The sequence below is a fragment of the Mobula hypostoma genome, chromosome 10 (assembly GCF_963921235.1).
Source record: "Mobula hypostoma chromosome 10, sMobHyp1.1, whole genome shotgun sequence".
Lineage (NCBI taxonomy): Eukaryota > Metazoa > Chordata > Chondrichthyes > Myliobatiformes > Myliobatidae > Mobula > Mobula hypostoma.
Genome location: NC_086106.1, coordinates 36,280,695 through 36,293,878, shown reverse-complemented (window position 1 = coordinate 36,293,878; position 13,184 = coordinate 36,280,695).

Here is a 13,184-nt window from a genome sequence, read left to right as displayed (position 1 = left end):
AAGAGCTAGTAAGAGATTTGAAAGTGGGACGGGGAGGGGGAGGGGGACGGGGAGATCCAGAGTGATCGGAGAAGACAGGAGGGGGAGGGATAGAGTCAAGAGCTGGACAGGTGATTGGCAAAAGGGATATGAGAGGATCAACTGTCCAGCTCTTGGCTCCATCCCTCCCCTTCCTGCCTTCTCCTATCATTTTGGATCCCCCTCCCCCTCCCACTTTCAAATCTCTTACTAGCTCTTCTATCAGTTCATCCTGACGAAGGGCCTCGGCCCGATACGTAGACTGTACCTCTTCCTAGAGATGCTGCCTGGCCTGCTGCGTTCACCAGCAACTTTGATGTGTGTTGCTTGAATTTCCAGCATCTGCAGAATTCCTCGTGTTTGCTCTACTACCATAATACCATTCTCCTCCCTTCCAACCCACCATTACAGCCTTCGCCACAACTTGTCTACTTTGACTCTCCTTCATTATCTTTAAAATTCTGTAAGAAAACCTCAGACAAAATATTAATTTGCATACAAGAAATATTTTGCTGCTAATCATTTCCCCACCATGCTGTATATAAATAGCGCACATCCCGCACACTGATTAGGTTTGAGCATTGAACCAAGCTTGAATGAGTAAGACATGCCCACTTCGCCTGTTTGACTGAAAGTGAAAAAATGGAGCGGAGCCTCATGTAGTTTTCAGGTATCTGCAACAGGTAGACAGATACTATTTCAGAACAGACATTGCCAACCTCGGGAAGGCGCCGAACAGCAAGGACAAACGCTACATTCGTAGTCTAACCACGTCAACAACATTTTCCTGAGTTACCGCCTTTAAAAGCCCTTGCAACGATCAATGCACACCGAAACCAGGACTGACCCCGTCCCTCAAGATGAAAGGGGGTGAACTACTTTTCTTATCCTTACTATGTAATATTATTGCTATTAAATTTATATATTCGACACGTCTCAATAGCATTTTCGAGATTAATCATGGAACATTAAAGCGTGGACACGAGCGGATTTCCAAATATATTACCAGTTTTTGAGGGTCTTGGATTAGGTTCCGGGCCAATGTAATGACGTTAGATCATCAGAACTCAGGCGTCCCCGCAGCATTAGGGCGAGTCTGGGAGATGTTAATGTCGTGGACGCAATATATTAGCGTAAAAATGGGATGCAATGGTGTGGGAAGCGGTGGAGTCCAATGACATAGTAGTGGTTACGAATAAGAAGGATGACAAGTTGGGGTACCGATGGTTAATAACCCTACCAAATTGGACAGAAATACGAATGCGATGTGAAACAGGGTCAAAGACGCTTGGAGAGGGGAGGTGAGCAGGATGAAAGGATTCCCTTATATTTGCCACATTATCTTTCCTCTAGTTTGGCAGTGACCTCTCTCTGCATTATCTCGTACTGATTGGTAAGCTCTTGGTTCTTCTCCAGCAAGGCTTTGCCGAGCTTAGCCGCCAGGATGAGATCGTTATCCGTTTGCCGAAGCTGAGAGAGCAGGTCCTCGATGCCGGGGCTACCGGCTGCTACTTCCTCGCTGTAACTCTCCTGGCTGCTGGTCGCCAGCACAGGGAAGCGTTCGTCGAACAGCAGGTTGGCACTGCCGTCGCCCTCAAGCCCTGGAGGTGTTGGGAGTGGAGAAATGGGCGGCAGTCTCGGCTGATTGCTGGCCTGATGGTGTTCGGCCTGCTGAACGCCAAACGAGTGGTGGGGCTCGTCACCCTGCCGAAACTCCTGCAGCCATAAAGCCGCCATAGTTCCAGCTGCGCTGGGCAGATTATAATGGGCTCCGATCCCGGCTCAGCTCACAGATTGCACCGAATCCCATGGACCTTTCTCCCGTGCCCTGGCCGGGGATCAGGATGGCGTGACCCAGTTCCCCCGCTCGCAACACTCGGTGTCCCGTGTGGTGATATCCCGTGTCAGAACGTGATTGGACAGTGTTCGGAGAAATCATCGAGAAACTTGCATGGTAAACGTGGTTGCAGTTGCTGTAGTAAATAAAAGTTCCAGTTCTATTACACTTAAACGAAAGGGTGGGCTGGGGAGTTGGCAGCTGATACCGGCGAGGAGACCAGGGCGTGGTGGCTGAGGCTGGAACTGGAGTTGGCTCGACGGGAAGCTGGCTGTGTTTTGCTTGATGCGTGAATGTGGTTTGGAACCTGTTGAGGGAAAGAGAGTGGGGAAGGAACGGAAATTGCTGGGAGGGGGTCGTGTGGGTCCGGTAATGGCGGACAAGATAAGAGGTGGGGTTGAGGGAAAGAAAGTGGAGAAGGAGAGGGATAGGGACTTGGGATCAGAGGTGGGTAGCTGGGGAGAGGTGGATTATTGTGAAGGGAGAAATAAAGGGAATGAGGAGGTAGTGAGGGGTCGGATGAATAAAAACCAAGACAAAGGGAATAAAAGAATAAGAAATGATAGCGGTGAAAGCTCTGAAAGTGAGGAAGATGAACAAGCTCAGAGAGGAGGTGTTGTCATAATTAGGTTTAACGAGAAGGCTCAGGGACATATGAAGAAAATTAACCCGTTTGTGCTAACAACAACTCTGACAAATAAGATAGGGGAAATAGTATTTGCAGAAGTCCTTAATGATGGCAACTTATTGGTAAGATGTGCGAATGAGGATCAACTTGAGAAAGCACTCAAGCTAAAAGAGATGAGGAAATGCAAGGTGGAATACACTGGGAGGGTGGGAGCACAAAATAGTGGTTGTAAAGGAGTGATCATGGGGATACCAATGTGTATAAATATGGAGGAGATAAAGAGGAATATCAAAGGAGGGAAAGTAATGAATGTTCAAAGACTGAAAACAACAAAGGAGGGAGTGAAAAAGGAAAGTGAATCTGTATTGATTGAATTTGAAGAAGAAAGAGTGCCAAGGAAGGTGTTCCTGGGTTTCATGAGCTACCCAGTAAGGGTGTATGTGCCAAAGCCACTGAGGTGCTATAATTGTCAAAGGTTTGGACACGTGGCTAAAAACTGTAAAAGGCAGAGGAGATGTGCTAGATGTGGGGGTGATCATGAATATGGAAAGTACAGAACAGGAGTGCAACCAAAATGCTGCAATTGTGGAGGAGCTCATAATGTTGCATATAGTGGGTGTGAGGTTGTCAGGCGGGAGACTAAAATTCAAGAAATAAGAGTGAAAAGAAAGATCACTTATGCAGAAGCTGTAAGAATGTCAGGAGAATAGAATAATGCTCTGAATGAACAGGGAGCAATAGGGATACGAGAGATGCAACAAAGAACAAATGACAGGATTTATGTAGACAAAAAGGCTCTAGTTACATTCATTGCAGGAGTAATTAATAGTACGGCTGAGGTAAAGTCAAAAAGTGACAAAATTCAGCTGGTGGTAAAAGCAGCAGTAAACCATTTAGGGTTAGTAGGACTGGCATGGGAGGAAGTGAGGGAGAACCTCAGTAATCAGTCAAGCCAGGAAGTGTCATGTGTTGGTTAATACTAATTATGGTGATTCTTTTACAATGGGATGCAAGGAGCTTACTGGCCAATAGCCAGGAATTCAAGCACTTTATTAAAGAAATGGTTGTAAAACCGGATGTAGTGTGTATTCAGGAAACTTGGTTGAAACCAACTTTAGACTTTGTGGTATATGGGTATACAATGATGAGGAAAGATAGAAATCGAGGGGGAGGAGGGGGCTGTGCTATGTTAATCAAGCAAAGTATACCATATAGGGTACTGGAAAAAGGAGATGATCAGGAATACATGGTGGTGGAAGTGTGGGAGAGAGGGGAGGGAGTGGTTATAATTAACTACTACAATCCATGTAAAAGGTTGGATTTGGACAGCCTATTAAAGATACAAGGACAAAACAGACATAAAGTAGTGTGGTGTGCAGCTTTCAATGCTCAAAGCACAATATGGGGGGATCAGATTACAGATCCAAATGGAAAGGTAATTGAAGATTTGATGGAAGAAAGGGATTTGCTGTGTATGAATGATGGTAGAGGCACAAGGATAGACATAACAACAGGAACTGAGTCAGTGTTAGATATTACATTCGTGTCTAATACCTTGGCTGGCATTAGTAACTGGGGAGTTTGGACTGCTTCAACAGTAGGCAGTGATCACTACCCAGTTTTTTTTTTTTAATTTTATTTTTAGATCACGACCCAGTTTTATGTTCAGTGGGTGAAAGAGTTGAAGTAAGACCAGGTGGCGGAACCCCAAAGTGGGTGTTTGGAAAAGCAGATTGGGGTAAGTTCCAGAAGTTGAGTGAAGAAGGGTTGACAAAGATTGATATTTCTGGAAATGTAGATAAATTAAACAGTCAGGTGACTTCAGCAATTATCATGGCAGCAGAAGGATCTATACCTAGGAGTAAAAATAGGATGAATAGGAAACTGGTACCATGGTGGACAGAGGAATGTTGTCAGGCTGTAAAAAACAGAAATAGAGCATTCAGGCTAGTTAAAAGAACCCATAATATGCAGCATTTGGTTCAATATAAGAAAGCACAGGCAGTGGTGAGAAGAACTATACGTCAAGCTAAAAGGGCAAGTTGGAGGAGTTTTTGCGACAAGATAGGAAGAACAACACCTGTGGGAGAGATATGGGGAGTGATTAAGAGGATGGGAGGAGATAGAAGGGAATGGGAATATCCAGTAATGATATCTGAGGAGGAAACTGCAGTCTCCAGTAGGGATCAGGCTGAGATCATGGCCAAGTCATTTGTACTGATACACAGTTCAGAAAATTTGTCTTAAGAAGGGAGAAGGAGAAGGGAAAGAATAATGAGTTAACACCCAGGTATGTTAAACAGGAGAGAAGGGACAGATGATATAATTGATGATCCATTTACATTAGCAGAAATGGTGAGAGCAATAAAGAGATCGGGACCAATCTCCCCAGGGAAAGATCTGATATGCTCTGTGATGCTAAAAAATCTAGGAGAAGGAGCGCTCTTGAAGTTGCTGCATTTTTATAACAGAGTGTGGGAGGAGGGAAGATTACCAAGTGCATGGAAAGAAGCAGTAGTAATTCCAATAAGGAAGCCTGGCAAGGATCCGTCAAAACCCACGAGCTACAGACTAATTGCATTAACATCAAGTATATGTAAGATAATGGAAAGGATGATAACAGAAAGCTTATCATATGAGCTTGAGAAAAGGGGAATGCTGGCAAGTTATCAGAGTGGTTTTAGAAAGGGAAGGAATTCCATGGACTCAGTGATTATGTTAGAGACTGAAATAAGGAAGGCCCAGGCAAATAGAGAGTCAGTAGTGGCAGTGTTCTTTGACATTGAAAAAGCCTATGATATGATGTGGAAGGAAGGATTATTAATTAAACTGCACAAGATGGGGGTTGGTGGGAGAGTTTTTAATTGGATTAAAGATTTTTTGTTTGGTAGAAAAATTCAAGTTCGGATTGGATCAGAATTAGCAAAACAGTACATAGTGGAAAATGGCACACCTCAAGGTAGTGTGATTAGCCCGTTACTTTTCATCATTATGATCAATGATGTCTTCACAAAGGTACCAGTGGATATAGGTAGGTCACTGTTTGCGGATGATGGGGCCTTGTGGAAAAGAGGCAGGAACATGGACCATATAATCAGGAAACTACAAGAAGCAATTGATGAAGTGGTGGAGTGGGGTTATGATCGGGGATGTAGATTTTCAGTAGATAAAACTCAAACTGTATTTTTTACCAGGAAAAAGGCTGAGGTAGAGAAGAAGTTAAGGATGTATGGGGTTGAATTAGAAAGGGTTGTATCATTTAAATTTCTGGGAGTGATATTTGATTCACGATTAACATGGGCAGACCATATCAGGAAAGTTGAGGATAAATGTAAAAAAGTAATAAATGTGATGAGGTGTTTGACTGGTAGGGAATGGGGAGCAAGTTGTTCAGCTTTGAAGAGAATGTATGTGGTTTTAGTGAGATCTGTGTTAGACTATGGAAATATAGCATATGGATCAGCAGCTAGGTCTCTTATAAGGAAACTGGATGTGATTCAGGCTCAGGCCTTGAGAGTGTGCAGTGGGGCTTTTAAAACGTCACCAGTGTCAGCCCTAGAGGTAGAAATGGGAATAATGCCTTTGGAGCTAAGAAGGATGCAACTGATGACAAACTACTGGGCTAACTTGCAGGGGCACAATGATTCTCACCCTGCTGAAGGAGTGTTGCAGGAGTGCTGTGAAAATGGGAGGTTTCAGAGGGATACCTTTAGTCGGGTAGGGAATGATATCGCGAAAGAATGTGGAGTATTTGATCTGAGGAGAAGTCCTTCAGTAGTTTATCCGGTAGTAGCTCCATGGAAGCTTGTATGGCCTGACATAGACTGGCATTTGTTAGAGGTAAAATGGAAAGAAAGATATAAAACAGATTTGGTAAATGCATTTAACTGTCATGTGATGGAAAAGTATAGTGATTATACTCACATTTATACGGATGGTGCGAAGGAACCTGAAACAGGAGTGACAGGGTTTGGGGTGGTAATACCAGCAAAAGAAACTGGAATCAGCAGAAGAACATCTAATAAGTTAGGGGTGTTTACAGTGGAGATGCTGACAGTGTTGGTTGCGTTGCAATGGGTGCAGAAAGCCAGACAAGCCAAAGCATTGATATGTTCAGATTCATCCTCAGTTCTAGCAAGTTTAAGGTCTTTTCACACAAACAGTCGGCAAGATGTACTTTATGAAGTCCTTCAGTTAGTTACAAGAATTGCAAATCAGGGAAGTTAGGTAAAATTTCTATGGGTTCCAGCACATGTAGGGGTGAAGGGGAATGAGAGGATGGATGAGTTGGCAAAGAGGGCGTTAAAGAAAGAAAATGTGGAAATGCACATTAGTATCAGTAAAGCAGAGGTTAAGTGTGTAATCTGGGAAAAAGTCAACCGAATGTGGCAAGAAAGATGGGACAGGGAGGGGAAAGGGAGGCATTTATATCAAATACAAAAGAGTGTTGCAGGTACTAGGGTAGGTAATGGAAACAGAAGAGAGGAAATTGTGTGGACTAGGTTAAGGCTGGGGCATTGTGCATTAAACAAAACATTGAAAATGATAGGGAAACACCAGACAGGATTGTGTGAGGAATGTCAGGAAGAGGAGTCAGTAGAACATGTAGTTTTGTGTTGCAGGAAGTATGGGAGACAGAGAGAGATGATGAGAAATAAATTAAGGGAGTTGGGGATGCAGGAATTCACATTAAAAGGGTTGCTGGGCATGGGTGAGAGAGCACAAGTCTGGATATTATTAGCGTTTTTAAGGGGTACAGCGGTTTTTTATGGGATATGACGGATAAACAGGAATAGGGTACTAAAAAGGTCAAAGATGGGAGGGTACAATGTAGGTTTGTGTGTGTGTGTGTGTGTGTGTGTGTGTGTGTGTGTCTGCGTGTGCGTTTAGGTGAAGGGATTTAGAATATATGTCCAGTGCACATTCCGGAGCAGACGGTGGCGGTAATGCACCATTAAGCTGGACGCCGACCGTCGTAAAACAAGATACAGACAGACAGACACTTAAATAACTTTGGCCACCAGACTTCTACTTGACAATGCACTTCCTATGCTTCTGGCGCCGTAGTTTGACCTGATGCTGTAGTTTCGAAGACAGTATTGTCTATACATTATAAATATTAACTATTTTCTATCTTAGCATGGGAAATGCCAAATAAATGTATCATAGACTTAACTTACATTCCTGAAGGTTGTGGGTACCAACCCAGACAGGTTGGCGTCGGAAGGAAAGGGTGGTGTGATATTTTGTATGTAGCCTCAAAAGGAAGCATTGTCTATAACTTTTTAAGTAGCGATTGCCTTTGTGTTTAGCATATAAATATTGAGCCCGCATTGGGCTAGCAGACTTTTCTGCGGAAAGCGTCTCCGTCCGTAAGATGCCTGCTGTAGCTTGTGTCAAATAAAGAGGCTGCTTTCTACCTACCAGTGACTCTGTCTCTCTGGTGATTTCGTCCACGCTACAACAATGAATAAACTGTGGATGCTTCAGGCTGGGACATTCCATCAGGACTGGTAAGGAAGGGGGAAGATGCCAGAATAAAAGTGTGGGGAGAGGAGAAGGAGACCGAGCTTCAAGGTGATAGGTGAAGCCAAATGGATGGGGGAGGGGGGAATGATGTAAGAAGCTGGAAGGTGACTTGCAGATGTAGGTGGGACGCAACTGAAACGAGGGGTAAAATGGAGTTGTGGTATGTGGATGCAAGAGGAGGCAGAAACAATGGGCTGACCCAACCATTCAGCTTTGTGAATCTTGTGACCAGGTGTCAATTCTCTGGACACCTCCTCTTACTGACCCCTTGAAAAGGACCTCACTTGGGACCATCAGGATATTATCTCTGACACCACCAGCAACCTCATTGACTCTGGAGATCTCCCATACACTGCCACCAACCTCAATTTTCCCGTATCCCACACTGCAACACCTCGTATTCCAACTAAGTAGTCTTTAACCTGATGGCATGAACATTGATTTCTCTTACTTGAATTACTTCCGATAATTTTGCACCTTCCATTCCCCACTCTGGCCTCTTACTACCTCTCCTCCCTGTTTATCACCTCCCTCTGGTGCCCTTCCTCCTTCCCTGTCTCCCATGGTCCACTCTCCAGTCCTTTACCTTTTCCACCTGTCATCTCTAAGCTTGTTACTTCATCTCTCCCTCCCCCCTCCCCCACCCACCTGTCTACACCTATCACCTTCCAACTTGTCTTCCTTCCCTTACCCCTCCCTTCATATTCTGGCATCTTTCCCTTCCTCTCCAGCACTGATAAAGTGTCTTGGCCCAAAACATCGGCTGTTCATTTATTCCCATATATCTGCTGAGTTCCTCCAGCATTTTGTGTGTACATCCATTTAAAACTTCTCTGCATCATCATTACAAGCCATACAGACCCCAACTTGATATCATTATCAAACATGGATACTGTATATTATTGTAAACCCTCTCAACAAGATCATTGATATTGACTGAATATTAGAGCTCAACATCAACTCCTGCAACACTAGTCAACAACCTCCCAATCTCAAAGTGACCTATTTATTCCTAGTCATTATTTTCTGTTTATTAACTGATCCTCAACCCACACAAGAATATTTCCTTCAATCCCATGTGCTTTATGATTTCTTCTGTGGCACTTTATTCAAGGTCTTCTGAAAATCTAATGATCAGCATAGCTGTCTTCCTCATCAATTCTCAGCAAACTTGGACAAGTTACACGCCAATTCTGATCAGTCCTACTTTTTCAAATGTGCTCTTGCCACTCACTCAATGATAGACTTTAAGTATTTTCTCTGCAATTGTCTTCTCCCAACTTTGTTAAGTAGTGGGGTTACATTTACTTCCTTCCAGTTGAGGGGAACCTCAAGAAGAAAGAGGTGGGATTTTGGAAAATGTATTCTTTCTACCATTGTAATATGGTAATTTTGCTCATCCATTCTGCAGTCTCTTGAATAGATACAAGGACTGGAGTTTCCTTGGTGTTGTCTGGATCCACATACTAGCCTCATTTGTAATTACAATCTGTTCACCGTACTCACCAGTTCTGCAGTACTTATTGTTAAGGGCATGATGACCTCCTGGAGCAAAGTCTCCAGTGACACCAGAACCAGGTCTATTAATACTGTCTCATATGACAGGAAATTAGCTGCTTTGCATAAATTGTAAAGTGCAAAGTTGCAAACGTACAGCCCAAAGACAGTAAATTGCTACAAGTTTCAAAATAAATAGTGTTTAAAATACATAATGATGCGTTGTTCGTGGACCTTCATTATAAAATCAGAATCAAGTTTATTATCACTGGCATATGTTGTGAAATTTGTTGTTTGTGGCTGCAATACAGAAAACAAAATAACTAAGTTACAATAAGTCTTTGATGATTGTCTTGGAGGAGGAGATGTTAGTTTTGATCTCCCGATCAGGAAGTCGATGATCTAGTTGCAGGGGGAGGGACAGGAGCTCAGGTTTTGAAGCTTGTTGATCAGTAATGAAGGAATGATGATGTTGACCACTGAGTTATAATCAATAAACAGGAGGCTGACGTAGGCATTGTTGTTGAGCAGCTGGTGCAAGGGTGAGTGCAGTGCCAATGAGATTCATTCCCTATAGAACTGGTTGGTTGGGTGGCACAGGTTTTCAGTGCCAATGAGATTCATTCCCTATAGAACTGGTTGATTGGGTGGCACGGGTTTTCAGTGCCAATGAGATACATTCCCTGTGGAACTGGTTGGTTGGGTGGCACAGGTTTTCAGTGCCAATGAGATACATTCCCTATAGAACTGGTTGGTTGGGTGGCACAGGTTTTCAGTGCCAATGAGATACATTCCCTATAGAACTGGTTGGTTGGGTGGCACAGGTTTTCAGTGCCATTGAGATACATTCCCTATAGAACTGGTTGATTGGGTAATACAGGTTTTCAGTGCCAATGAGATTCATTCCCTATAGAACCGGTTGGTTGGTTGGCACAGGTTTTCAGTGCCAATGAGATTCATTCCCTATAGAACTGGTTGGTTGGGTGGCACAGGTTTTCAGTGCCAATGAGATTCATTCCCTATAGAACTGGTTGGTTGGGTGGCACAGGTTTTCAGTGCCAATGAGATTCATTCCCTATAGAACTGGTTGGTTGGTTGGCACAGGTTTTCAGTGCCACTGAGATACATTCCCTATAGAACTGGTTGGTTGGGTGGCACAGGTTTTCAGTGCCAATGAGATTCATTCCCTATAGAACTGGTTGGTTGGGTGGCACAGGTTTTCAGTGCCAATGAGATTCATTCCCTGTAGAACTGGTTGGTTGGGTGGCACAGGTTTTCAGTGCCAATGAGATACATTCCCTATAGAACTGGTTGGTTGGGTGGCACAGGTTTTCAGTGCCAATGAGATTCATTCCCTATAGAACTGTTTGGTTGGGTGGCACAGGTTTTCAGTGCCAATGAGATTCATTCCCTATAGAACCGGTTGGTTGGTTGGCACAGGTTTTCAGTGCCAATGAGATTCATTCCCTATAGAACTGGTTGATTGGGTGGCACAGGTTTTCAGTGCCTTGCCAGGTACACCATTGGGCCTGAAGCTTTGTAAGGGTTCTCCCTCTGGAAAGCTATTCGGATGTCGGCCTCTGAGACAGATATAAGATGCTGCACGAAATTACACATGTATAATTTTATTCTGCCTTTCAAAGTGTACTTAAAAGGCATTCATCTTAATTCAGCCATTTATGATGTTAGATTTCACCTTGTAGGAAGTAATAGCATGCAAACTCTGCCAAAGCTAAGGTGCATCCGATTCTGTCTCCAGCTTCCCTTGGAACTGTTTTTTCATACTTAAGATAGCCTTCCATAGGTCATACAACACAGGAACAGGCCCCAGGCTGATCTATTTCATAGAAAGCCATTTAAGCTGCCTACTCCCATCAGCCTGCACTGGGTTCATAGCCCTCCACATCACTGCCATCCATGTACCCATCCCAACTACTCTTAAATGTTGAAATTGAGCTCACACGCAGACATCCTGCCTCTCCCGGAAGTTGCAGGAATCACCCGCACATTAACAGTGGCTCCCTGATGGCTGCAAATTATGTACAATATCCTGGAAATGGATTTTTTTCACAGAGAGAGGGAGAGAGAGAGAGAGAGACACACACAGATGGGGGAGGGGGAGGGACGGGGAGGGGAGAGGGTGGAGGGAGGAGGCGGGAGGGGAGAGGGGGCGCAGGGAGAGAGGATGGATGGATGGCAGAGTGTTCCACAAAAAGCAAAAAGAAAATATAAAACGTACTTCATCGCAGACTACACTAAAGAGTACCCCTGCCTAACAGGGGTCAAAATAATGACCGTTTTGCTCACTGCACTGCTTGTAACAGTGACCTTTCTATTGCCCATGGTGGGCTAAGACTGTAAAAGACATGTTGAGGTGAGGTGAGGTGAGGTGTTATTCATTCATTATCATAACTAACGTTATTTAAACTAGCCGACGAGCTGCTAAGGAGCTACTCTATTGCAGCTATCCCACCTCTCCGGAAAGTTCCAGGAGTCTCTCGCAAATTGATGGTGCTACCTCCCTGAAATGAGTTTTTGCAGGGTGGGATGCCTGCATGCACCACTTGCATTTGCAGCTCATTCCACACTCTCATGACCCTCTGAGTTTCCCCTCATGTTCCCCTTTAAGCTTTTCACCTTTCACCCTTAACCCATGACCTCTAGTTGTAGTCCCACCCAACTTCAGTGGAAAAAGACTGCTTGCATTTCCCCATCTATACTCCTGTGACCCGACTGGTGGTGTAGTGGCATCAGAGTCGGACTTGGGGACGAAAGGTCCCCAGTTTGAATCCAGCCGGCTCCCCTGCAAACTGCTCCATGCTGGGTCACATACTTCTCCTTATTTAGTGTGTTTCCACTTCTCTCCAACAGCACCCCCTGCAAGGAAACACACCAATGAAGACCAGGATTCAGTGAGAACAACCTGATTATCCCACTGCTCTTAACTTGAGTCACCTTGAAACTGGAATCTTTCTTGTTGGAACAGCACAGGTCACACAAACACAGGAGCTTGACGGGTCAAGCACCATCTCTGGAGAGGAATAAACAGACCCCTCCTCAGGACAGACTGGAAAGGAAGGGGACAGAAGCTGGAATAAAGTGGTGTGGGGACAGAAAGGAGTACAAGCTGGAAGGTGATAGGCGAGACCAGGTGAGGGGGAAGGGGGACGGGGTGTGAGAGACTGGGAGGTGATAGGTGGAAGAAGTAAAGGGCTGGAGAAGAGGGAATCTGATAGAGATCATGGAAGAAAGGGAAGGAGGAGGGGGGAACCAGAGGAAGTGAAGAGAAGGGTAAGAGGGGAGCCCGCATGAGGGCTGGAAACAGAGAGAAGGAGGGAGTGGGGAAAGATTACTGGAAGTTGGAGAACTCGGTGTTTGTGCCATTAGGCTGGAGGCTACCCAGATCGACTATGAGATGTTGCTCCAGCAATCTGAGTGTGGCCTCTTTGAGCGGTAGAGGAGACAATCAGCACGCCAAAATGGGAATAGGAAGTTGAATTGAAATGGACAGCCACTGGGAGAGCCTGCCTTTTGTGGCAGACAGAGTGAAGGTGCTCAACTATATGATACCCCAATCTACGCTGAATCTCACCAATGTAGAGGAGACTGCACCAAGTTACAGCAGGTGACCCTGGTAGACCTGCCGGTGAACTATCGCCTCACATGGACGGACTG